This window comes from Carcharhinus amblyrhynchos, unplaced genomic scaffold, assembly GCF_965287045.1.
Source record: "Carcharhinus amblyrhynchos unplaced genomic scaffold, sCarAmb.v2.hapA chromosome_304, whole genome shotgun sequence".
Lineage (NCBI taxonomy): Eukaryota > Metazoa > Chordata > Chondrichthyes > Carcharhiniformes > Carcharhinidae > Carcharhinus > Carcharhinus amblyrhynchos.
This window is the reverse complement of record NW_027650044.1, coordinates 1,455-12,349: the sequence shown is the minus strand read 5'-3', so window position 1 is coordinate 12,349 and position 10,895 is coordinate 1,455. Positions and strand designations below refer to the sequence as shown.

The 10,895-nt window shown below is 50.6% G+C and overlaps 1 long non-coding RNA gene across 1 annotated transcript; it reads right to left on the bottom strand.

Annotated features, from left to right (window-relative positions):
- Positions 1–595: 595 nt before the first annotated feature.
- On the bottom strand, positions 596–7,818 carry LOC145339063 (uncharacterized). Its single transcript, XR_013885948.1, has 3 exons — positions 7,760–7,818; positions 4,373–4,442; positions 596–678 (listed from the first exon to the last, which is right to left on the bottom strand). It is a non-coding gene; the product is annotated as an uncharacterized LOC145339063 (long non-coding RNA).
- Between the last annotated feature and the right edge of the window lie 3,077 nt (positions 7,819–10,895).

The window sequence follows — 10,895 nt, the reverse complement described above, 5'->3', positions numbered from 1 at the left end:
ATATGAGAAAGGTCTGGCTGGTAAAAGTAGGGAAAATCCAAAGATATTCTAATAGTACATCTATGGGAAGAGGAAAACCAGGGACAAAGTAGGGCCCATTAGAGACCAAGGGGGAAATCTGTGAGAGGAGGACATTGGTAGAGTGTTAAATGAATATTTCACACCTCTCTTCACCTGTGAGAATGAGGAGGTAGTTATGGAACTCGGGGAGAGAGACTGTGAGGCTCTAGAGAAAATTATCATAGGGAGTGACAAGGTATTGGAGGTATTGGTGGGCTTAAAAGTGGACAAATCTCCAGGTCCAGGTGAATTGTGTCCCTGGCTGTTGTGGGAGGTAGGGAGGAAATTGCAGGGCTCTGATTCAAATTCCTCCCTACCCAGCAGGGAGCTGCCAGTCAAGTGGAGAACAGCTAATGTGGTCCCACTATTTAAGAAAAGTTGCAGAGACAAGCCAGGGAACTACAGATCAATGAGTCTCTCGATATGATTAGGAAACAACTGGGAATGATTGTCACCAGTGGAGCTGTACCCTCTCAGTTTACCAAGCACTGTCTCTTTCAAACACAGTTCTAGCTTTTTAATACAGAGTAAGGCACAGAACTGGGGCATGATAACAGATGCGAACAGTGTCATTGATCATTGATAAGGTCATTATGGTTCTCTGGTCGATGTCGGAATCTGTGGAGAGAAGGAAAGGTATCAATAATATAAAATGATTTAGTCGGGAATGAGTGAGCAGAGAACTTCTTTCCCAGTGAGTTAATTCTCTTCTTTGCTGGAAAGATGACCTTTACAAATATAAAACTGACAGTCAGGAGCTTTGTGCCAATGGAAAGTTGTGTTTCACACACCTGTAACTGTGGAGTTAGTGTCTGTGAGCAGTGTAGCAGCTGAGATGATGGGAAGATCAGGAGCTGGATGGGTTCATGAATCGGTGATATATCCAGGAAGAAAGCACAATTGTCAACTGTGAAAGGATTGTGTTGCTCCAGCTGGAGACTGCTGACATTGACACTCACTGAGCTATTTTACAGGAGGATGTTTTGTATATTCCAGTTCATAAGATTCTAACTCAAGCCTGCGTCCTGGTGAAACAGTAGTGAATAAGCCAGGAAGAAGTGATGATAACAGGGAACAGAGCAAGGGGAAACTATAGTATTCGAGTTTGGCACACAGAGGGTTAATGTAAGACTGAGTGTCAGTGATGTAGGAGAGCTCATGAGCTACACTTTGAAGCAATCTGATATTGGACAACACAGAGTGTAAGAGTGAACATGGGGATGGTACTGGCTTGTACCTTTAGCTGTATATTTCCCAACAGATTTTAGCTCCGTAAAGACTTGCAGTTAACCTAGATGTGATGTGATTTGATTTATTATTGTCACATACATTAACATACAGTGAAAAGTTTTGTTTCTTGCACACTATATGGACAAAGCATACCGTTAGAACATAGAACATAGAACACTACAGCACAAACAGGCCCTTCGGCCCACGAGTTGCGCCGATCACATCAACACCCACCAACCTACAGACCTATCTATAACCCTCAATCTCATTAAACCCCATATACTCATCCAGAAGTCTTTTAAAAGACCCCAGCGAGTTCGCCTCCACCACCACTGACGGCAGCCGATTCCACTCACTCACCACCCTCTGAGTGAAAAACTTACCCCTAACATCACTTCTGTACTTTCCTCCCTGCACCTTAAATCTGTGTCCTCTCGTAGCAACCATTTCAACCCGGGGAAATAGCCTCTGAGAGTCCACCCTATCTATTCCTCTCAACATTTTGTAAACATCTCAACCTTCGTCTCTCCAGGGAAAAGAGTCCCAGCTCCCTCAACCTAACTTCATAAGGCATGCCTCCCAGTCCAGGCAACATCCTTGTAAATCTCCTCTGTACCCTTTCAATAGCTTCTAGAGAAGGAAACGTTCATAGAGAAGGAAATGCAAGAGTGCAGAATATAGTGTTACATCATAGCTAGGGTGTAGAGAAAGATCAACTTAATGCAAGGTATCAACTTAATGGGATCTGGATAGGCTGAGCGAGTGGGCGAGGACCTGGCAGATGGAGTATAATGTTAGCAAGTGTGAGGTTATCCACTTTGGCAGGAATAATAGTAGGAGGGATTACTATTTAAAGGGCGAAAAGCTGCAGCATGCTACAGTGCAGAGGGACCTGGGGGTCCTTGTGCATGAGTCGCAAAAACCCAGTCTGCAGGTGCAGCAGGTGATCAAGAAGGCGAATGGGATGCTGGCCTTTATAGCGAGGGGGATAGAATATAAAAGCAGGGAGGTCTTGCTGCAACTGTACAGGGCACTGGTGAGGCCGCAGCTGGAGAACTGTGTGCAGTTTTCGTCGCCGCACTTGCGCAAGGATATTTTGGCCTTGGAGGGAGTGCAGAGGAGGTCCACTAGGCTGATACCAGAGATGAGGGGGTTGGACTATGAAGAGAGACTAAATAGACTGGGTCTGTACTCGTTGGAGTTTAGAAGGATGAGGGGGGGATCTTAAGATAATGAAAGGGATGGATAGGGTAGAGGTGGAGAGATTCTTCCTGTTCAGAAAGGATAGCAGGACTAGAGGGCACAGCCTCAAGATAAGGGGGGTGCAGTTTAGAACAGAGTTGAGGAGGAACTTCTTCACTCAAAGGGTGGTGAATCTCTGGAATTCTCTGCCCGTCGAAGTGGTGGAGGCTAGCTCGCTAAATATATTTAAGACACGGGTAGGTAGGTTTCTGATAGACAAGGGAATTAAGGGTTCTGGGGAAAAAGCGGGAAAGTGGAACTGATCCACTTCAGATCAGCCATGATCTTATTGAATGGCGGGGCAGGCTCGAGGGGCTAGATGGCCTACTCCTGCTCCTATTTCTTATGTTCTTAGGTCAGTCCATTTAAAAATCTGACAGCAGCAGGGAAGAAACTGTCCTTGAGTTGGTTGGTATCTTTTGTAACTTTTTCCTGAAGGAAGAAGGTGGAAGAGAGAATGTTCGGGGTGTGTGAGGTCCTTAATTATGCTGGCTGCTTTGCCGAGGCAGTGGGAAATGTAGACAGAGTCAATGGATGGGAGGCTGGTTTGCCTGATGGATTGGACATGTGACAATGAAGACTTCTTTCTGACCAAACTGTGTCCAACAGCCTACAACACAACTGGGAAGTCCTTTGCAGCAGTATTCAGGCAAAATCGAGCTTCTTGGGTCACTGTGGGTATCTCTCCTGTACCAATATTCATTACCCATCCGAGTTACCCTGGAGGAGGCAGTGGTGAGCTGCCTTGTTATAGAGTCAGAGGTTTACAGCATGGAAAGAGGCCCTTCGGCCCAACTTGTCCACGCTGCCTTTTTGATAAAATGCCGAAGTTAATTCTAATTGCCCACATTTGGCCCATATCCCTCTATACCCATTGTACCCATGTAACTATCTAAATGCTTTTTAAAAGATAAAATTGTACCTGCCTCTACTACTACCTCTGACAGCTTGTTCCTGACATTCACCACTCTCTGTGTGAAAAAAATTGCCTCTCTGGACACTTTTGTATCTCTCCCCTCTCATCTGAAACCTATGCCGTCTCATTTTAGACTCCCCTACCTTTGAGAAAAAATATTGTCTATGTCCTTGTCTATGCCTCTCATTATTTTGTTGACCTCTATAAGGTCACCCCTCAGCCTTCTATACTCCAGGGAATAAAGTCCCAGTCTATTCAGCCTCTCCTTATAACTCAATCCATCAAGTCCTGGTAGCATCCTCGTACATCTTTTCTGCACTCTTTCTAGTTTAATAATATCCTTTCTATAATAGGGTGACCAGAATTGCACACAGTATTCCAAGTGTGGCCTTACCAATGTCTTGTACAACTTCAACAAGACATCCCAACTCCTGTATTCAATGTTCTAACCAATGAAACCAAGCATGCTGACTGCCTCCTTCACCACTCTGTCCACCTGTGACTCCACTTTCAAGGAGCTATGAACATGTACCCCCAGATCTGTTTGTTCTGTAACTCTCCCCAACACCCTACCATTAACTGAGTATCATAGAATCCAACCATGCAGAAGGAGGCCATTTGGCCCATCGAGTCTACACTGACCACAGTCCCACCTGCAAATCCCCATGCATTTACCCTGATAATCCCCTGAGTCAATTTAGCATGGCCAATCAACCTTTCCCCCACATCTTTGGACTGTGGGAGGAAACTGGAGCATCCGGATGAAACCCATACAGACATGGGAAGAAAGTGTAAACTCCACACAGACAGTGACCCGAGTCCGGAATTGAATTTGATCTATCACCAACATCTCATCCCTGTCTAATTGGCTTCAACCAACTCCTTTGTCTGTGATTGAGTTTGAGAAATAGTTCATTTACTTACCTGGCCAGGCAGTCAAACGATGGTATTCGGGAGTTGACCCTGCAGACTGGTGGAGGAATGAATGTCTGGGCTAAATGGAGAAGAAATCACCATGAATTTGCTGTAACCTGTGAGGCTTGATTCTCCTCCTTTGGTCTGGTGTGGCATGTTTGTGTGTTACGCTGCCAGTGTTTATTGCCCATTCCGACTTGCCCTCAAAAGGTGCTGGTGAGTTTCCTTCACAAACTACTGCCATCTGTGTCAGGTAGGTACACCCACAGTGCTGTTAGGGAAGAAGGTTCTTCACGAAACAAATAAGGGTTTTTTTTTGGACTTTGAGATGTTGAAGTTCAAAGCTTTCCCTAATATCGCTGCTGAGAAAACGCTGGAGGGAAGTTTGGGAATACTGAAGGAAAAGTTTGATAACTGACTGTGCTGGGAAAGCTGTTTCTCCAGAGGGGAATGCTGCAACCTGCAATCTGGATCTGCAAACTTTTCCAATCAATGCAGGAAGACTGTTTGCATGTGAATTTCCAATCTCTGATTTTAAAATCTCTTCACAAAGATGTCAGCAAATTACTTGTTAACATCCAGACAGAACCCAACTTCAGATGCATGGTCCCTTCCAGATAGAAACACAAGATCAGATTTGAGGGGGCCCCGAGGTCAACGAGACCCCCAGCAGCCTGGCTCTCAAACCACTTCTTTTGTAAACTCTGGTAGGTACAAACCTAACCTCCAGAACCTTTCCCCATTAGACAACCCACCCACTCAGATATCAGGTCAGTAAACCTTCTCGGAACTTTTTCAAATGGTTTTAAACCTGTCCTTAAATAAGGAGATCAATACTGTAAGCAACACTGCAAATGTTGTCTCACCAAGGCCTGTAAAACTGAAGCATAACTCCCAATATTTATAATTCAGTCCCTTCACAATAAACAATCACATTCTATTACCTTTCCCAATTATCTCGACCTGTGTATTATTAACCTTTTGGCATCCAGATCCCTCTGCACCTCCTAGCTCTGCAATCGCTCCCCATTTAGATAACAAGTGTACTGTTTATTCTTCCTGCCAGAATGGACAATTTCACCAGATATTTTCACCAGAGTCACAAAAACCCAGCTTGCAGGTGCAGCAGGTGGTCAGGAAGGCAAATGGGATGCTGGCCTTCATAGCGAGGGGGATTGAATATAAAAGTAGGGAGGTCTTGCTGCAGCTGTATAGGGCATTGGTGAGGCCGCAGCTGGAGTACAGTGTGCAGTTTTGGTCGCCGTACTTACGCAAGGATATTTTGGCCTTGGAGGGAGTGCAGAGGAGGTTTACTAGGCTGATGCCGGAGTTGAGGGGGTTGAACTATGAGGAGAGGCTGAATAAACTAGGCTTGTACTCGTTAGAGTTTAGAAGAGTGAGGGGAGATCTCATTGAGACGTATAAGATGATGAATGGGATGGATAGGATAGAGGTGGAGAGACTCTTCCCGCTCAGAAAGGATAGTAGGACTAGGGGGCACAGCCTCAAGATAAAGGGGGGGCGGTTTAGAACGGAGTTGAGGAAGAACTTCTTCACTCAAAGGGTGGTGAATCTCTGGAATTCTCTGCCCGTTGAAGTGGTGGAGGCTGCCTCGCTAAATATTTTTAAGAAGCGGGTTGATGGGTTTTTGATAAGAGAGGGGATTAAGGGTTATGGGGAGAGGGCGGGAATGTGGAACTGAGCCACGAGAGATCAGCCATGATCTTATTGAATGGTGGGGCAGGCTCAAAGGGCCAGATGGCCTACTCCTGCTCCTATTTCTTATGTTCTTATATTTTGCCCACTCACATTACCTATCGATATCTACATAAAGGTGTCCATGGATTCTGCAAATGTTTATTGAAATAGCAGGAATTCTAGTCGATGAATCTGGAAATTGAAGCTGCCAATGTTGTCTGTGGTTACTATTACTCTTAACAGAGTCCTGAGATCCTGGAGTGAGTGAAGAGAAAGTGGGATGACATTGGAGGAATTCATTGTGTGGCTGTGAGGATAGAGAAAGGACCAGTATCAACAGCAAGGACAAGGCTGTGGTTGCCATTGGCCATTCCCATGACCCCACCCATATGCAGACTGTTGTCCACTGTGCACCTCCATCCCTGGGACCCCCCTTGCAGACATGCAACCCCCACAGTAAAACCAGACGCACAGGGTAACAGAGCCACCTGGGACTGAGACAACTGTACTAGCCTGGGCAGCAACACATGTGCACACGCACAAACAGATACACACAGACACACACAGACACACACACACAAGCACTGAATCATAGAAACTAGAAGCAGGAGGAGGCCATTCGGCCCTTCGAGCCTGCTCCACCATTCATCACCATCATGGCTGATCATCCAACTCAAGATCCTAATTCTGCTTTCTCCCCTAAACCTTTGATCTCATTCACCCCAGGTGCTATATCCAGATGCTTCTTGAATACATTGTAGTATTCAATAGCATCAACTACTTCCTGTGGTCATGAATTCCACAGGCTCACCACTCTTTGGGCGAAGAAATGTCTCCTCACTTCTGTCCTAAATCCTCAGATTGTGATCCCTCGTTCTGGACTCCCCCACCATCGGGAACATCCTTCCTGCATCTACCCTGTCTGGTCTTGTTAGAATTTTATAAGTCTCTATGAGATCCCCCCCTCATTTGTCTGAACTCCAGTGAAAACAATCCAAGTCAATCTCTCCTCAGACATCAGTCCTGTCATCCCCAGAATCAGCCTGGTAAACTTTCACTGCACTCCCTCGAGAGCAAGAACATCCTTCCTTAGGAAAAGGAGACCAAAACTGCACACAATACTCTGTGTGGCCTCACCAAGACCCTGTATAATTGCAACAACACATCCCTGCTCCTGTACTCGAAACCTCTCGCAATGAAGGCCAATGTACCATTTGCCTTCTTTACCGCCTGCTGCACCTGCATGCTTACCTTCAATGACTGGTGTACAAGGACACCCAGATCCCTCTGCACACTCCCCTCTCCCAATTTACAGCCATTCAGGTGCAATTTCATTTATCAGACGCACACGCAGGCAGGCAGACAGCCAGACGCATTGACAACACACACACACACACACACACACACAGTCTTCCCACCCAGAATTAGTGGCCAGTGAAGATGGGAATCTGTTGGGAAGTTGCTCTGGTACCAGCCCATCCAGGGCTCTCCCAGCCGTTTCTCTTGGCTGCTCTGATCAGAGTTGGTGGCAGCATTGTGTGTGTCCCATCCGCAGCCAATCAATCACACTGCTGTGAATCTACTCTCTTGTGACAGCGAGAATCATTGCAAATCAATATTTTCATGATTCCTACAGCTGGGTAATAACTGTCTCCCGCAAATGGTCAAAGAGACAGGAGCGGAGGAGAAACTCTGTACCTCTGTGACTGCACCACCTTCTGACGACGGAAAAATTTAACTCTGTTCCTTTCAGCACTAAGAAAGAAAAGAGACAAAAGCAATCATCAGTGGATGTTCAAGCCCCAATTCCTCTCACAAACAATCATTTCACAGTAACTTCATTGCAGTATCAATGTAAGCCAACTTGTGACTTGAATAAATACACTTTAAATTTTAAACTAGGTGTGATGAGAAATGTATATTAAAAAGCAAAGAAGAGAACAGAGAAAAATACAGCATACAATGCTGCCACTAACTCTGATCAGAATCCTGCCCAGAGCAGCCGAGAGAAACGGCTGGGAGAGGCCTGAATGGGCTGGTACCGGAGCAACTTCCCAAAGATTCCCATCTTCACTGGCAACAAATTCTGGGTGGGAAGACTGTCTATGTGTGCGTCTGCCTGTCTGTCTGTGTGTGCGTCTGCCTGTCTGTCTGTGTGTGCGTCTGATAAATGAAATTGCATCTGACTGGCTGTAAAGACAAGGGGATTAAGGGGTATGGGGAGAAAGTGGGAAAGTGGAACTGATCCACTTCAGATCAGCCATGATCTTATTGAATGGGGGGGCAGGCTCGAAGGGCTAGATGGCCTACTCCTGCTCCTATTTCTTATGTTCTTAAATTGCGAGAGGGGAGTGTGCAGCAGGACCTGGGTGTCCTTGTGCACCAGTCACTGAAGGTAAGCATGCAGGTACTCCTGCTCCTATTTCTTATGTTCTTATGATACAATGTGTTGACAATCCAAACAGGGAGTGGATCACACTAGACTTGGAATTGGGGATCAAGCCAGGCCGGGGGAAATCGATATTTCAGTGGGGGGGCATTTTGGGCAGAGCACCCAAAATTCCATCAGATTTCAGACAGCCACGGATAAGGATCAAAGAACAAAGAAAATTACAGAACAGGAATAGGCCCGTTGGCCCTCCAAACCTGCACCCACCACACTGCCTGACTGAACTAAAACCCCCTACCCTACTCCCCCACCGACACTCACACTCACACTCCCCCACCGACACTCACACTCACACTCCCCCACCGACACTCACACTCCCACAGCCCCCCCGACGCTCACACTCACACAGCCACCCCGACGCTCACACTCCCAAGGCCCCCCCGACGCTCACACTCACACTCCCCCCCCGACGCTCACACTCACACTGCCCCCCCGACGCTCACACTCACACTCCCCCCCCGACGCTCACACTCACACAGCCACCCCGACGCTCACACTCCCAAGGCCCCCCCGACGCTCACACTCACACTCCCCCACCGACACTCACACTCCCACTGCCCCCCCCGACGCTCACACTCACACAGCCACCCCGACGCTCACACTCCCACTGCCCCCCCGACACTCACACTCCCACTGCCCCCCCGACGCTCACACTCCCAAGGCCCCCCCGACGCTCACACTCACACTCCCCCCGCTGACACTCACACTCCCACTGCCCCCCCGACGCTCACACTCCCAAGGCCCCCCCGACGCTCACACTCACACTCCCCCCCCGACGCTCACACTCACACTGCCCCCCCGACGCTCACACTCCCACTGCCCCCCCACGCTCACACTCCCACTGCCCCCCCGACACTCACACTCCCACTGCCCCCCCGACACTCACACTCACACTCCCCCCCGGCGCTCACACTCACACTCCCCCCCCGACACTCACACACTCACTGCCCCCCCGACGCTCACACTCCCACTGCCCCCCCGACACTCACACACACACTCCCCCCCCGACGCTCACACTCCCACAGCCCCCCCGACACTCACACACTCACTGCCCCCCCGACGCTCACACTCCCACTGCCCCCCCGACGCTCACACTCCCACTGCCCCCCCGACGCTCACACTCCCAAGGTCCCCCCGACACTCACACTCCCAAGGTCCCCCCGACACTCACACTCACACTCCCCCCCCGACGCTCACACTCACACTCCCCCACCGACACTCACACTCCCACAGCCCCCCCGACACTCACACTCTCAAGGTCCCCCCGACACTCACACTCACACTCCCCCCCCGACGCTCACACTCACACTCCCCCACCGACACTCACACTCCCACAGCCACCCCGACGCTCACACTCCCAAGGCCCCCCCGACGCTCACACTCACACTCCCCCCGCTGACACTCACACTCCCACTGCCCCCCCGACGCTCACACTCCCAAGGCCCCCCCGACGCTCACACTCACACTCCCCCCCCGACGCTCACACTCCCACTGCCCCCCCGACGCTCACACTCCCACTGCCCCCCCGACACTCACACTCACACTCCCCCCCCGACGCTCACACTCCCACAGCCCCCCCGACACTCACACTCACACTCCCCCCCCGACGCTCACACTCCCACAGCTGCCCCGACACTCACACTCCCCCCCGACGCTCACACTCCCACAGCCCCCCCGACACTCACACTGCCCCCCCAACGCTCACACTCGCACAGCCCCCCCCGACGCTCACACTCCCCCCCGACACTCACACTCCCACAGCCCCCCCAACGCTCACACTCACACAGCCCCCCCGACGCTCACACTCCCAAGGCCCCCCCGACACTCACACTCCCACAGCCCCCCTGACACTCACACTCACACTCCCCCCCCGACGCTCACACTCCCAAGGCCCCCCCGACGCTCACACTCCCACTGCCCCCCCCGACGCTCACACTCACACTCCCCCCCCGACGCTCACACTCCCACTGCCCCCCCGACGCTCAGACTACCAAGGCCCCCCCGACACTCACACTCACACTCCCCCCCCGACGCTCACACTCCCACTGCCCCCCCGACGCTCACACTCCCACAGCCCCCCCGACGCTCACACTCCCACGGCCCCCCCGACGCTCACACTCCCACGGCCCCCGCAACGCTCACACTCACACTCCCCCCCCGACGCTCACACTCACACTCCCCCCCCGACGCTCACACTCCCACTGCCCCCCCCGACGCTCACACTCACACTGCCCCCCCGACGCTCACACTCCCACTGCCCCCCCGACGCTCACACTCCCAAGGCCCCCCCGACACTCACACTCACACTCCCCCCCCGACACTCACACTCCCACTGCCCCCCCGACACTCACACTCACACTCCCCCCCCGACGCTCACACTCCCAC